Consider the following 17,609-nt stretch of genomic DNA (forward strand, 5'->3'; position numbering starts at 1 on the left):
ATGGGTTTATTGGTGTTAAAATACACCAGTTATGCTATTTTGGACCACCACGCTGCTGATGTCATGCAACCTGTAATTTTTGTGTTAATGCTTTTTCATAATGACAACAAGTTTGATGCCGGATGACAATCGAATGTTCATGATGTCACTGCGAAAGCTGTCTACAGACATGTCAATAGACATAGTATAAACCCGCCTTTAGTCTTTGGTTATTTAGTACACTACCGTAGTCACTCTGTATATGGCCTCACATGTGAATCCTTAAAGAGATGGGTGGGGCTAAGGCTTAATGGCTGTAGACAAATAAGAGTTCTGCATTGGTTGTGCCAAAACATTCAAGCCGCACTTTCTCTAGTGGGGTTACAAGTTAATCAACTTTCAAAGCCAAATTACTTTCCCATTGTTTCTCAACTGTAGTGCATGATATACCATTTTCTAGCACTGGGTCTTTACTTTTATCCAATGTAAAAAACACAATTTCAGAGTTTGCCTCATGAGACCAAATTGAGCCGGTCAGTCACAGCTTAGATTTCATAATAAACAGATGTCATTACATTGTTACATATTAGTTTCTAGGAGTGCTTGACTTGGGCAGAAGCTGAGTACCGGCGCCTCAAATGTTCTACTGCTTGAGCTCCTGTTCCTCTTATAGAATATTACCTCAAAAGTATTGTGGAGCTCCTGCACCTCAATGTAAACAGTACTGGCACCAAAAATGAGTGCCGACACCTATTTCAGTCCAAGCCAAGCACTGGTTTCTAGGAAACATGTCTGTCCAAATTTTCTAGAATTCATATAGGCCCAATATACAGTGGCTTGCGAAAGTATTCACCCCCTTCCATATTTTGTTGCCTTACAACCTGGAATTCAAATGGATTTTTGGGGGGTTTGTATCATTTGATTTACACAGCATGCCTACCCCTTTGAAGATGCAAAATCTTTTTTATTGTGAAACACACAAGAAATAAGACAAAAAACAAAACTTGAGCGTGCATAACTATTCACCCCCCAAAGTCAATACTTTGTAGAGCCACCTTTTGCCATATTCTTTCCATTTTTTTAATAACGGATTTAATGGTGCTTCGTGGGATGTTCAAAGTTTCTGTATTTCTCCACAACAGTGTCCCTGACCTGTTTGGAGAGCTCCTTGGTCTTCATGGTGCCGCTTGCTTGGTGGTACCCCTGCTTAGTGGTGTTGCAGACTCTGGGGCCTTTCAGAACAAGTGTATATATACTGAGATCATGTGACACATAGATTGCACACTGGTGGACTTTATTTAACTAATTATGTGACTTCTTAAGGTAATTGGTTATACCAGATCCTATTTATGGACTTAATAGCAAAGGGTGTGAATAGATATGCACGCACCAATTTTTTCCCCCCCTTCACTTCACTAATTTGTACTATTTTGTGCATGTCCATTACATGAAATCCAAATAAAAATCTATTTAAATTACAGGTTGTATTGCAACAAAATTGGAAAAGGGGGATGAATACTCAGTCAATTAAAAAATTATTCTTTCCTGATGCTCCTAAATTATATGTGATGCTCCAAACTGTTAAATTGGGAGCACCAGTGCACCCTTACCACCCTTACAGAAAAACCACGATAATTCCTCGTGAACACTTGTGATCTCAGGTGATCACATGTGATCTAATATGAAGTTAATGTGATAACATAAAACTATACATGTGACAACATGGGAGCACATGTGAGAACATGATCTCATGTGAAATTTATGTGAAATAAATGTGACAATATGGGAATGCAAAATTGCAACATGTGATAACATAAAATTACACATGACAGTATTTGAGCACATGTGAAAACACGATCTCTTGTGAATTAAATATGACAACATGGGAATGCAAAATGACAACGTGATACCATAACACTACACGTGACAACATTTGAACACGTGAATAATTAGGTGTCAAATGTAACTTAGATTATTTTACTCTGAAAGGCATAATTGACATTAATTCAAACAGTCATGGTGCCCTGGAGGTTTTTGTGTTGTTGCTGTGAAAATACAATACATCTACAACTAGTTAATTCTACAGCTAATTTCAGGGGTTAATGTCAAAGGTTCCGCACATTCATTCTGATTCCCATGTATATTAAGTGACTAGAATATCACACATTATATTTATTTTGGATAGAAATGCTCCAAATTTGAGAGAATTACATTTTTCTCTCATTGATAATTACCAGGAAGTTTTAACAGACAGGCAGGCAGGGAGCATATATTCATGAACTCGCCTTGACTGGCAGCTCTTTGAAACACTTATGTCAAGCAACTTAGATGCAGTGATGCAGTACAATCATCTCAACCAAACATTGACAGTTTTTATTTATAAGTCTACGTCTCTTGTGATGTGGTTCACAGCAGCACTCACAGATGTGTTTTGAATGGTCCTTCCAGCCATTTTGTTTCATGATGGCTGAAGACCAAGCTAGCCAGTTACTGGCTAACGCCAGACACAGACAAAAGGGGAAACATATACACTACATGACCAGAAGTATGTGGACACCTGCTCGTTTAACATCTCATTCCAAAATCATGGGAATTAATATGGAGTTGGTCCCCCTTTGCTGCTACAATAGACTCCACTCTTCTGGGAAGGCTCTCCACTAGATGTTGGAACATTGCTGCGGGGACTTGCTTCCATTCAGCCATAAGCACATTAGTGAGGTCGGGCACTGATGTTGGGCGATTAGGCCTTGCTCGCAGTCTGTGTTTTCATTCATCCCAAAGGTGTTTGATGGGGTTCAGGTGAGGGCTCTGTGCAGGCCAGTCATGTTCTTTCACACCGATCTTGACAAACAATTACTGTATGGACCTCGCTTTGGGCACAGCGGCATTGTCATGCTGAAACAGGAAATGGCCTTCCCAAACTGTTGCCTCAAAGTTGCAAGCACAGAATCATCTAGAATGTCATTGTATGCTATGGCGTTAAGATTTCCTTTCACTAGAACTAAGGGGTCTAGCCCAAACCATGAAAAACCGCCCCAGACCATTATTCCTCCTCCACCAAACTTTACATTTGGCACTATGCATTGGGGCAGGTAGCGTTTTCCTGGCAGCCGCCAAACTCAGAATTGTCCGTAGGAGTGTCAGATGGTGAAGCAGGATTCATCAAACCAGAGAACGCGTTTCCACTGCTCCCAGAGTCCAATGGCAGCGAGCTTTACACCTCTCCAGCCGACGCTTGGCAATGTGCATGGTGATCTTAGGCTCACAGAACGGGACCGCTCGTCAATAAAAACCCATTTCATGAAGCTCCCGACTAAAGGTTATTGTGCTGACGTTCCTTCCAGAGGCAGTTTGGAACTCAGTAGTGAGTGTTGCAACCGAGGACAGATTACTTTTATGCGCTACACGCTTCAACACTCCGCTGTCCCGTTCTGTGAGCCTGTGTAGAATACCACTAGCTCGCAGCTGCTTCTAGACATTTCCATTTCACAATAACAGCACTTACAGTTGACCGGGCAGCTCTGGCACGGCAGAAATTTGACGAACTTACCTGTTGGAATGGTGGCATCCTATGTTGGTGCCACACTGAAAGTCACAGAGCTCTTCAGAAAGGCCATTCTACTGCCAATGTTTGTCTATGGAGATTGCATGGCTGTGTGCTCAATTTTATACACCTGTCATTAACGGGTGTGGCTGAAATAGCCTAATCAACTAACTTGAAGTGATGGCCACATACTTTTGTGTATGTAGTGTTTGTGGTTTTCCTATATATGAACAGGGTAAACTATTAATTATATTTGTTGACACCCTACAGTACATTTTTGGCACCAGTAGAGTAGCTATCTAGCTATATAAACCACACCCCTCTGCAAACACACCTTCTCCGATTTAATGTGCACTGTCCCTGTAAAAAATGTATTTAACTCAAACTCAACTCAACACAAGCGATCTTGCCAGTAACCTACTGTGCCTTCACTGACTTTTATGTTGACAACATGCACATCACTTGTTGATTGGTGGCATGCTTTAACAGCTTTAGCCTATCAGAATATTGCAGGTGTGGCTTATTTGAGGCGTGGCAATCATCTAGCAATTGTTGCAACTGGTGGCAAAGCAGGAAATTCAGGTTGCTGTCATCTAAGAAGTCGTGAGTTCAAATCCCAGGTGTGGTTGCGTAGATAGACAGAAACAGGGAACATAAGAAAAGACTGACAGGCTAGAGGCGTGTAGGACCTGACTGACTTAATTATCCTTCAAGGCTCAGAGCACAGACACAAACATGCAGGATTAGACTTCTAGATGTCGAGTTACAGGTTTCTTTCTGCCTAGGGATAACTTCATCATGCCACTGTCACTTTAGACGTGCTCTTTCTGAGAATGTGCAGCTCATTTTGAGAAGTACTCTATTCTGGTATGAATGTCTTTCTCAAAAGTACCCCAAAAAATTGATTGATTGATGGATAGAGGATGAAAGGAAAAGAGCTGCTTTGTCCGACGAACAGAGGCAGTTTCAAACTGCCTCTGGAAGCAATGTCAGCACAATAAATGTTCGTCGGGAGCTCCATGAAATGGGTTTCCATGGCCGAGCAGCCACGCACAAGCCTAAGATCACAATGTGCAGCGCCAAGCGTCGGCTGGAGTGATGTAAAGCTTACCGCCATTGGACTCTGGTGCTGTGAAAATGCGTTCTCTGGAGTGATGAATCACGCTTCACCATCTGGCAGTCCGACGGACAAATCTGGGAAAATGCTACCTGCCCGATTGGTGTTGGGATGTTTTTCATGGTTCGGGCTAGGCCGATTTTGTGCTTCCAACTTTGTGAGGAAGGCCATTTCCTGTTTCAGTATAACAATGCCCCCATGCACAAAGCGAGGTCCATACAGAAATGGTTTGTCGAGATAGCTGTGGAAGAACTTGACTGGCCTGCACAGAGCCCTGAACCTCAACCCCATCAAACACCTTTGAGATTAATTAGAATGCCGACTGCGAGCCAGGCCCAATCTAGTGGGCTGTTATAGTAGCAAAAGGGGGACCAACTCCATATCAATGCTCATGTTATGGTCTGCCTAACAAGCTCATATAAGACTCACTCTGCACCCTAAAAATAGTCCTCCAATCTTAAAGTGCACTTTTTTTCATGTTTTTTGTTTGCTTTCTCCGCCAGATATGCAGCGTGGGATTTAAATAAGAGGGAAAAAACAACGACAAAGTCATGAGATAATTAAACGCACCATTAACAGGAATGGGCTCTCCCTCCTGAGCTAGCGTGGTCAGCGTTATGATTTACGACCTCACCGCTGAGGGTTCTCTTTATTGGACAGAAGCGGCTGGGGCCAGTCTGGAGTGCACGTGGTGTGACAGGGCAAGGCGCGCAACAGCCTGGCACTCGGCACAGAAAGTATTACCATCTTTGTTGCTTGTGCCTTTCCCAGTATAAGATCCAAGATCCAACCTGATGCAATGCTGTTGGTTTGTTGGCTCACTGGTAGCGGAGGTGGGGATGGGTGTGGAGGGGAGATGTTGGTTGACTGTCTTGTTTAATGCCTGTGTTGTTGAGCTTGTGACTTTAGCTCTCTGCCCCCTTAACTGCAGACATCAGACATGACATTGTCATCACAGACATTGTCATCATACAATGCATGCCATCCACCCCCACGGTATTCCTGTTCTGACCCCCTCCAACCCACATGAACTCAAGCATGTTCAAGGATAGGGCTGGCTCTCTGTGACAAAAGCTGTCATGTCTCCAAGAAGTTTCTCTCCTCTGTCTTTCAAGTGCTGTATATATTATGTGATAATATATTGTCAATGTACTGTATATCCCCCCTTGGTGTTCTTTCCTGCCTCTCCTCTGCTTCCATCTCTTTTCCCATCATATCTCCCTCTTCATCCACCCAACATTCTCTTTTTTACAGGAAAGGAATGGCCTTTATCTTACTCACATACTCTGTCTCTCCCTCTATTCTCTCTCCTCCTTTCTTTTTGCCTCGACTCCCATCTCCTCCTTTCTTCTCGCCTCCCTTCTCCTTTCCTTTCCCATCTTTTATTTTTTCCTCTCCTTCCCTCTCCTTTCTTTCCCCTCTCCTCCTTTCCTCTCCATCTTTCTCCCCCTTTCTCCTCTCCTCCCTTTTCCTTTCTCCTCTTCTTCCCATAAATCTTGTTCATCTCTAAGTGTGTCCTGGGCTGCTGTCCCAGCATGCTGTTCTCCCGGGTATTTAGGAAGGCTGTGTTCTCATTCATCACGCTATGACTCGTGTGTATTTATGGAATCTCAATATACTATGCAGTGGTCATCCATTTAAACCTGTAAACATGTGTCTCTCTCAGTTCTGAGGGAATTTAAGCTTAAACACTTCTCTGTTGGAAACAGTTGGATGTTCCTTGTTTTCCCAGTCCTTTAGATGTTGATCATTGTGACATGATAGGTAATATGTTTTACCTTGGAGTCAGAAACACGCAAATATTTCCTAAATTGTTAACTATATAGTAGACATTAACAGTACCTTGAATTCACACTTGGGAAAGCTTTGTTTCCGCAAAGAACTGCAGTTTCCTAGAATGTTAAATATATATACAAAAGTTATTGGATGATTTCTGCACAATCAATTAGATGAGCATTGTATATAAAGCATATGACTATCCTTGAACAGCCTCCATCTTACAGGACACTATACAGTATATGAAGTGTTTATAACATTTCAAATACGTTTAGCTAGCTAGGCCCAAAGAGCTCTGTGTGAGTTTGTCTGTTCCTATCAGTGGCGGTCGGTGCTATTTAAGATTAGGGAGGACATTCTTATTTTTTTTTATGAGCATGGCATTATTTCTATTAGAGCATATTGTATGACTGTCATTCATATTCCATTTACCCAGCTAAATGTAAAATCAATAGGTTTAGGCTATTACATGATACTCAAATTTGCCGTATAACTATCGTGAGGTTGCTACAACCTAGCCTACAAATAAAAGTTTATAACGTAGGTGCACAGGGCGAGAGACAAATTGAAGTATTCAAGGTGACAGTCAGTGACACATACAATACTGCCTTGCATACTCCTGCCTGCATCTATCTGATTAATCATTAGCCCAAACAATTGCAAAACGTTCCACCCCTGATCACCAACACACACAGTTCACTTTCATAGCAGCCACACAGTTCACTTTCATAGCAGCCACACACTATGCATGCCAGCATCAACACTTTGCTCATTGTATGATTCCTTCTCTCATTTATCTCTGTCGGGAGGAATGGGCCAAAATTCACCCAACTTATTGTGGGAAGCTTGTGGAAGGCTACCCAAAACGTTTGACCCAAGTTATACAATTTAAAGGCAATGCTACCAAATACTAATTGAATGTAACTTCTGACCCACTGGGAATGTGATGAAATAAATAAAAACTGAAATAAATCATTCTCTCTACTATTATTCTGACATTTCACATTCTTAAAATAAAGTGGTGATCCTAACTGACCTAAAACAGGACATTTTTACTAGGATTAAATGTCAGGAATTGTGAAAAACTGAGTTTAAATGTATTTGGCTAAGGTGTATGTAAACTTCCGATTTCAACTGTATATATTTTTCTTTTGTCATTATGGGGTATTGTGTGTAGATTGATAACAAAAAAATGATGTTTTCCATTTTAGAATAAAGCCATAACATCACAAAATGTGGAAAAAGTCAAGGAGTCTGAATACTTTCCGAATGCACTGTATTTGGTGACATGAATATATTTAGTATCGTTTCACCCAAAAAGGATAACTGTTTAAATGTTTTACTATTTCTATTTTTATGAAAGTCACTGATTAGGATGGTCCTCCCCTTCCTCCTCTGAGAACACTCCTTTGGTTTTCCCTTGGGATCCATGTAGGATCTGACTGCTAGTGGCCAGTGCCTCAATGTAGACTCTCAATGTAGACTGGCTATGCCATAATGTAAAAAACAAAGAAAGAAATTGTGAAAGATAAACAAATAAAAACAGAAACAAATGTTTGTGCTTTGGTTTTTACAGTACAAAGGACTTAAGCCCAGTTACATGCACACATTTACATAATTATTGTGGATAGTCAGATTAATAATAGTTTGTTTAAAACATTTACAAGCTTTGCAAGATGAAGGATTTCCCTCGTAATATGTTTTACATGACACATCTGAAATCAGTCTACCTGATGGGACTTTTGATAAATGCAGAAAATCGGCAACCAAAATAAACTTTCTAACACAATGACCATGTTATTTTTGCGAAGATTTTTTTATTTTAAGTTCGGACATATAACGTTTGTACGTGACAACTATTTCTAAGATGCATACTTTCAGTTTTTCAGAACTCACTTCAATTGCGCATTAGAGGGAGGCTTGCGATACTGGTGATGACACATGGACAGATCATATATACTGCTGGAACACAGATTAAGCTGTTAACATGTCATAATAATTTGAAATATTAATCAGAAAACCAGGTGTTTTAATAAGCGTATGCTTACTTCGATTTTGACCTTACGCCGATTAAGATAAGCAGAGGTGAGGTGTTTCCATGACTAATGCCATACGCAGCCATAATCAGTTTAAAATCAAATTATTAGTGTGCAATTTTCATTGTTTTTGTTTGGTCTAGGTACAGGCAACTGCCAAAATAAAGGAAACACTTCAGTAAATGAGTGATACAAAGTATGTTGAAAGCAGGTGCTTCCACACAGGTGTGGTTCCTGAGTTAATTAAACAATTAATATCCAATCATGCTTACAGTAGGGTCATGCATTAAAATGCTCAGTTGCACATTATTTTTGGCTGGCATGGCTAGAAGAAGAGATCTCAGTGACTTTGAAAGATGGGTCTCAAAGGAGCATAAGGGGTTTAAAGTGTGTGTGTGTGTGTGTGTCAGTCATCAGATCTCAACCCAATTGATCACTTATGGGAGATTCTGGAGTGGCGCCTCAGACAGAGTTTTCCACAACCAGCAAACAAAACGCCAAGTGATGTAATTTCTCATGGAAGAATGGTGTCGCATCCTTCCAATAGTGGTCCAGACACTTGTAGAATCTATATCAAGACGCATTAAAGCTGTTCTGGCAGCTTTACTATGGTGTTTCCTTTATTTTGGTAATTACATGTACTTCATGTAAAATATATATTTAATCATGACAGAGAAACAGCCCAGATGGAAAATAAACACAATCAAATCAAGTCCAGGTATGTATTTGTACAAGGTAGACAGATGATTAACAACTAAACAGTTCCCTCTCTGTCCTTCCGAATCATCAGCCTTGTTGGTATTGTTTAAAAAAAAAAGTTTTTATAATAGTTGAACTGAGGTGCAACAATTATATAACATTTGCCTAAGTGCGGGGCGGCCATGTTAGCTTACCACATCATTGGGTCAGAGAGACATTAGATCATTTGTTTGCCTTGACAAGGTATTTGCTACTAACACAAATGCACACACACGTCTGCACACACACACACAAAGAGAGACAGTGTGACAGACATTCAGCAGGTGACCTCACCTTAAACTCAAGATGGGCCTGACTGTCACAACCTTCAGGAAAATACTAATTCTCTGTTACGGGTCAGATAAGAATCACCCACATGCTTACATCAAATGTCAATTTTTTTGTTCTTCTCAATATAGTTATGATAAGACCTGGCCATAAGCGTGCTGAGCTGGCAATTTGGCAGCCGATTCAGCTTATGTTCAGGTTTGAGTTTATATGAAGTGGAGAGGGATTGATGCGAGACTGGACTGAGGTTACTGTGTCACTGACTAAACTGTCCCCTTAGCATAAATCAAAAGTGCAGTCACTTGAAGGAGCACAAAGTTAAACATTTGCTTTGTAGAATCAATATTTACTGGATGTGCACAGTTTGACCCCGTTCTTTGTCTGGAGTGTGTTTATGTGTGTCTTAGCTCTTGAACAACCACAATCAACCCCTTAAGTGACGTCAGTGCTCACGCCTCACGGCCCGTTTGCTCCATCTCTACAAACGGAGATGAAGATTGGAGATTGTTACCTCGCAACTACTATCACTAGGCACCACTTTTGATGTGTTATGGTGATGATGGTGGTAATGGCACGTGTGTGTGTTGGAGGGTTGGGGGGGGGGGGGTCTGGAAACTTGGTTTACCCTGAACCCATACAAGCCCAAGTGCATTTCCTTCCCAACTGCTTGTTTGTGAAATACATTAGCAGTGTTGTCATTGGCTCTTTACTTTATAACAGTGCTGATAAAAAGGGTGGAAAAGATAAAAAATGAATCGGAGTGAAAATAAACTGTATCGCTAGTATCGCTAATGACCACTATACTGTCAACTCTGCAACTCAGAGAGATTGGCAAAACATTCAACAATTTGTTGCCTGGTTTTATCTTAAACTGTCTCATACTTTGCTGTCAAAGCTTCCCATGCATGGCACATGGTTCAGCACAAGTAACCTATGTCCATTCAAAATAGGCTTGGGAAGACTGATGGTTTGATTAAAGGCGCAGGCTTATCTATTAACAAGTTGATTTTGCAGAATGACTTAACTTTTATAGAGACAAACTGTACTGTCTTCTCAGTCAACTATGTTGCAGTTGTTTGTTCCTTGACTATTTATACTGCAGTCACACTACAGTAAGGGTAAGGCTGTAGTAATGCTGGGACAAGGGACTGTGGCTAGAACTATGGTGCTGTGATACAGGCTACATTTAGTCACCAGTAGACAGGGATGTTAAGGCATTGACCAGAGATGACAAAAGCAGAGAGATGGTTTATACTTTCAGGTCACTGAGGTAAAATAAAGTAGGGATGGACCCGTGGAAAATAAACGGACAATCTGGTGAAGATTTGTAACGAGCGTCTTGTCTTTCCTTTTTTTGCTCTTGCTCTCCATTTCACTAGCTTTACATTTTCTTTTGCAGTGTTGCTCTGTCTGTCTTTAATGACTCCTCGCCTCTCTGTCTCTCTCTCTCTCAATGTATGTCTGTAATTATGGCTGGTGCCACTGCTGGCTCTCATCGCTCTTGTCTTCCTCCCTCTTCTCCCTGGCTGCTCTGTGGTGTCTGTAGGGCAGGGAGGACCGTATAGGACTCGCCACTGGCTTTATGCTGGCTAGGCTTTACCTTTCACACTATGGGAAAGGTAACCAGTTTAGTCCTCAAACATAGGGATTTCCGCTTGAACCCACTCAACGTGCAATTATGCTACATCATTTATTTTCCCCCTTGTGCGTGGGTGGGGACTTGGTACCTCTTTAGGCTAATTATAGATGTGGGTTCTTCTTCTGGCACCTGCAGTTAACTTTACAAAGTGGGAGAGAGAGACAGAGAGAGGGAAAGAGAAAGAGAGAGCAAGCGAGATGTTTTATGAGAGAGTGTGCACATTTACAATCCAGAACATTCAGCAGACAAAATGGATAAAAAGGTACTACAAAAAGGTACCACAAGTGAGTTTTTTCAACATCCGCCATCTTCCTTACTCCCCCATTTCTCTCTCTCTCTCTCTCTCTCTCTCTCTCTCCTCTCTCTCTCTCCTCTCTCTCTCTCTCTCTCTCTCTCTCTCTCTCTCTCTCTCTCGTCTCTCTCTCTCTCTCTCTCTCTCTCTCTCTCTCTCTCTCTCTCTCTCTCTCTCTCTACTCTCTCTCTCCTCTCTCTCTCTCTCTCTCTCCTCTCTCTCTCGTCTCTCTCTCCTCTCTCTCTCTCTCTCTCTCTCTCTCTCTCTCTCTCTCTCTCTCTCTCTCTCTCTCTCTCTCTCTCTCTATTCTATATTCTATATTCTATATTCTATTTAAGGGCTTTATTGGCATGGGAAACATATGTTAACATTGCCAAAGCAAGTGAAGTAGAACAATAAAAGTGAAATAAACAATCAAATTAACGGTAAACATTACACTCACAGATGTTCCAAAAGAATAAAGACATTTCAAACAATGTGCAAATAGTTAAAGTACAAACAGGAAAATAAATAAACATAAATATGAGTTGTAATCACAATGGTGTTTGTTCTTCACTGGTTGCCCTTTTTTTTGTGGCCACAGGTCACAAATCTTGCTACTGTGATATTTCCCCCAGTAGATGTTTTTTTCCAAATTGAAATTTTATAGAGTTTATCAAAATTGAGTTTGTTTTCAAATTCTTTGTGAATCTGTGTAATCTGAGGGAAACATGTGTCTCAATTTGGTGATTGTCCCATTTTGTGAATTCTTGGTTGGTGAGTAGACCCCAGATCTCACAACCATAAAGGGCAATGGGTTCTATAACTGATTAAAGTATTTTTAGAAAGATCCTAATTGGTATGATGAATTTTATCTTCCTTTTGATGGCATAGAAGGCCCTTATTGCCTTGTCTCTCAGCTCGTTCACAGCTTTGTGGAAGTTACCTGTGGCGCTGATTTTTATGCTGAGGTATGTATAGTTTTTGTGTGCTCTAGGGCATGTATTCCCAAACTGGGCAATGCCATTGGGGGTACCATAAAACAGTATATTTGTGATTCACATTTTTTTTTTATAAAAAAAAAAAGACATTTTCAAACAGGGGCTTTTTTTTTTTGACGCTACAGTGAAAATGGTTAACTTTGCTAAAGTAAGGCCCCTGAACTCTCGTGTATTTTCTGCACTAAGCAATGATATGGGCAGCGACCATGTAACGCTTTTACAGCATACAGAAGTGTGCTGGTTATCAAGGGGCAAAGTATTGACACTTTTTTTTTTTAATTGAGAGGCGAGCTTAAGTTCTCTTTACTGCCCATAATTTTCACTTGTCTGACCGCTTGCATGATGACAAGTTTCTCACACGACTGGCCTATTTGGGTGATGTTTTTTCTGACCTGAATGATCTGAATCTAGGATTACAGGGATTCTCCGCAACTATATTCAATGTGCGGGACAAAATTGAGGCTATGATTAAGAAGTTGGAGCTCTTCTCTGTCTGCATTAACGAGGACAACACACAGGTCTTTCCATCATTGTATGAGTTTTTGTGTGAAAATGAACTCAAGCTTACGGACAATGTCAAATGTGATATAGCGAAGGACCTGAGTGAGTTGGGTGCGCAATTACGCACGTACTTTCCCGAAACTGATGACACAAACAACTGGATTTAGTATCCCTTTCATGCCCTGCCTCCAGTCCACTTACCGATATCTGAACAAGAGAGCCTCATCGAAATTGGAACAAGCGGTTCTGTGAAATTTGAATTTAATCAGAAGCCACTGCCAGATTTCTGGAATGGGCTGCGCTCAGAGTATCCTGCCTAGGCAAATTGTGCTGTTAAGACACTGATGCCCTTTGCAACCACGTACCTATGTGAGAGTGCATTCTCACTAGCATGAAAACTAAATACAGGCACAGACTGTGTGTGTAAAATTCTTTAATTTAAGACTGAGACTCTCTCCAATACAACCCAACATTGCAGAGTTATGTGCATCCTTTCAAGCATACCCTTCTCATTAACCTGTGGTGAGTTATTCACAATTTTCGATGAACAAATAAGGTTTGATATGTAATAATAATAATAATCAAAATTATTGATTATTATTATATTATTATTTGTGCCCTGGTCCTATAAGAGCTCCTTGTCACTTCCCACGAGCCGGGTTGTGACAAAAACTTGGACTTATGTTTAATAAATGTATCGTGTGTGGAAGACTTACAATGATGGCAAAAAATTACATTTGAGAGTGCGCTGACCCTGGTGCTAAAGGGGCAAACGTAGCGGTCTCCTGGTCAGGCTTCGGAGACGGGCACATCGCGCTCCACTCCCTAGCATACTACTCGCCAATGTCCAGTCTCTTGACAATAAGGTTGATGAAATCCGAGCACGGGTAACATTCCAGAGAGACATCAGGGATTGCAACGTGCTCTGCTTCACGGAAACATGGCTAACTCAAGAGACGCTAACGGAGTCGGTGCAGCCAGCTGGTTTCTTCACGCATCGCGCCGACAAAAACAAACATCTTTCTGGTAAGAAGAGGGGCGGGGGGGTATGCCTCATGATTAACGAGACGTGGTGTGATCATCATAACAACACACAGGAACTCAAGTCATTCTGTTCACCTGATCTAGAACTCCTCACAATCAAATGTCGACCGCATTATCTACCAAGGGAATTCTCTTCGATCATAATCACAGCCGTATATATTCCCCCCCAAGCAGACACATCGATGGCCCTGAACGAACTCTATCTGACTCTTTGTAAACTGGAAACCACACACCCTGAGGCTGCATTCATCGTAGCTGGGGATTTTAACAAGGCTAATCTAAAAACAAAACTCCCTAAATTCTATCAGCATATCGATTGTGCTACCAGGGCTGGTAAAACCCTGGATCATTGTTATACTAACTTCCGCGACGCATATAAGGCCCTCCCCCGCCCTCCTTTCGGAAAAGCTGACCACGACTCCATTTTGTTGATTCCAGCCTACAAACAGAAACTAAAACAACAAGCTCCCGCGCTCAGGTCTGTTCAACGCTGGTCCGACCAATCTGATTCCACGCTTCAAGACTGCTTCGATCACGGGGATTGGAATATGTTCCGCATTGCGTCCAACAACAACATTGAAAAATATGCTGATTCGGTGAGCGAGTTCATTAGGAAGTGCATTGACGATGTCGTACCCACAGCAACGATTAAAACATTCCCAAACCAGAAACCGTGGATTGACGGCAGCATTCGCGTGAAACTGAAAGCGCGAACCACTGCTTTTAACCAGGGCAAGGTGACCGGAAACATGACCGAATACACACAGTGTAGCTATTCTCTCCGCAAGGCTATCAAACAGGCTAAGTCCCAGTACAGAGACAAAATAGAATCGCAATTCAACAGCTCAGACACAAGAGGTATGTGGCAGGGTCTACAGTCTATCACGGATTACAAAAAGAAAACCAGCCCCGTCGCGGACCAGGATGTCTTGCTCCCAGACAGGCTAAATAACTTTTTTGCCCGCTTTGAGGACAATACAGTGCCACTGACACGGCCCGCTACCAAAACCTGCGGGCTCTCCTTCACTGCAGCCGAGGTGAGTAAAACATTTAAACATGTTAACCCTCGCAAGGCTGCAGGCCCAGACGGCATTCCCAGCCGCGTCCTCAGAGCATGCGCAGACCAGCTGGCTGGTGTGTTTACGGACATATTCAATCAATCCTTATCCCAGTCTGCTGTTCCCACATGCTTCAAGAGGGCCACCATTGTTCCTGTTCCCAAGAAAGCTAAGGTAACTGAGCTAAACGACTACCGCCCCGTAGCACTCACTTCCGTCATCATGAAGTGCTTTGAGAGACTAGTCAAGGACCATATCACCTCCACCCTACCGGACACCCTAGACCCACTCCAATTTGCTTACCGACCCAATAGGTCCACAGACGACGCAATCGCAACCACACTGCACACTGCCCTAACCCATCTGGACAAGAGGAATACCTATGTGAGAATGCTGTTCATCGACTACAGCTCAGCATTTAACACCATAGTACCCTCCAAACTCGTCATCAAGCTCGAGACCCTGGGTCTCGACCCCGCCCTGTGCAACTGGGTACTGGACTTCCTGACGGGCCGCCCCCAGGTGGTGAGGGTAGGTAACAACATCTCCACCCCGCTGATCCTCAACACTGGGGCCCCACAAGGGTGCGTTCTGAGCCCTGTCCTGTACTCCCTGTTCACCCACGACTGCGTGGCCATGCACGCCTCCAACTCAATCATCAAGTTTGCGGACGACACTACAGTGGTAGGCTTGATTACCAACAACGACGAGACGGCCTACAGGGAGGAGGTGAGGGCCCTCGGAGTGTGGTGTCAGGAAAATAACCTCACACTCAACGTCAACAAAACAAAGGAGATGATTGTGGACTTCAGGAAACAGCAGAGGGAGCACCCCCCTATCCACATCGACGGGTCAGTAGTGGAGAAGGTGGAAAGTTTTAAGTTCCTCGGTGTACACATCACGGACAAACTGAATTGGTCCACCCACACAGACAGCGTTGTGAAGAAGGCGCAGCAGCGCCTCTTCAACCTCAGGAGGCTGAAGAAATTCGGCTTGTCACCAAAAGCACTCACAAACTTCTACAGATGCACAATCGAGAGCATCCTGTCGGGCTGTATCACCGCCTGGTACGGCAACTGCTCCGCCCACAACCGTAAGGCTCTCCAGAGGGTAGTGAGGTCTGCAGAACGCATCACCGGGGGCAAACTACCTGCCCTCCAGGACACCTACACCACCCGATGTCACAGGAAGGCCATAAAGATCATCAAGGACAACAACCACCCAAGCCACTGCCTGTTCACCCCGCTATCATCCAGAAGGCGAGGTCAGTACAGGTGCATCAAAGCAGGGACCGAGAGACTGAAAAACAGCTTCTATCTCAAGGCCATCAGACTGTTAAACAGCCACCACTAACATTTAGCGGCCGTTGCCAAAATACTGACTCAACTCCAGCCACTTTAAAAATGGGAATTGATGGAAATTATGTAAAAATGTACCACTAGCCACTTTAAACAATGCCACCTAATATAATGTTTACATACCCTACATTACCCATCTCATATGTATATGTACAGTATATCACAAAAGTGAGTACACCCCTCACATTTTTGTAAATATTTGAGTATATCTTTTCATGTGACAACACTGAAGAAATGACACTTTGCTACAATGTAAAGTAGTGAGTGCACAGCTTGTATAACAGTGTACATTTGCTGTCCCCTCAAAATAACTCAACACACAGCCATTTATGTCTAAACCTCTGGCAACAAAAGTGAGTACACCCCTAAGTGAAAATGTCCAAATTGGGCCCAATTAGCCATTTTCCCTCCCCGGTGTCATGTGACTCGTTAGTGTTACAAGGTCTCAGGTGTGAATGGGGAGCAGGTGTGTTAAATTTGGTGTCATCGCTCTCACACTCCCTCATACTGACTGGTTACTGGAAATTCAACATGGCACCTCATGGCAAAGAACTCTCTGAGGATCTGAAGAAAAGAATTGTTGCTCTACATAAAGATGGCCTGGGCTATAAGAAGATTGCCAAGACCCTGAAACTGATCTGCAGCACGGTGGCCAAGACCATACAGCGGTTTCACTGGACAGGTTCCACTCAGAACAGGCCTCGCCATGGTCGACCAAAGAAGTTGAGTGCACGTGCTCAGCGTCATATCCAGAGGTTGTCTTTGGGAAATAGACGTGTGAGTGCTGCCAGCATTGCTGCAGAGGTTGAAGGGGTGGGGGGTCAGCCTGTCAGTGCTCAGACCATACGCCGTACACTGCATCAAATTGGTCTGCATGGCCGTCGTCCCAGAAGGAAGCCTCTTCTAAAGATGATGCACAAGAAATCCCGCAAACAGTTTGCTGAAGACAAGCAGACTAAGGACATGGATTACTGGAACCATGTCTTGTGGTCTGATGAGACCAAGATAAACTTATTTGGTTCAGATGGTGTCAAGCGTGTGTGGCGGCAATCAGGTGAGGAGTACAAAGACAAGTGTGTCTTGCCTACAGTCAAGCATGGTGGTGGGAGTGTCATGGTCTGGGGCTGCATGAGTGCTGCCGGCACTGGGGAGCTACAGTTCATTGAGGGAACCATGAATGCCAACATGTACTGTGACATACTGAAGCAGAGCATGATCCCCTCCCTTCGTAGACTGGGCCGCAGGGCAGTATTCCAACA

The sequence above is a fragment of the Salvelinus fontinalis genome, chromosome 19 (genome assembly GCF_029448725.1).
Source record: "Salvelinus fontinalis isolate EN_2023a chromosome 19, ASM2944872v1, whole genome shotgun sequence".
NCBI classification, from domain to species: domain Eukaryota; kingdom Metazoa; phylum Chordata; class Actinopteri; order Salmoniformes; family Salmonidae; genus Salvelinus; species Salvelinus fontinalis.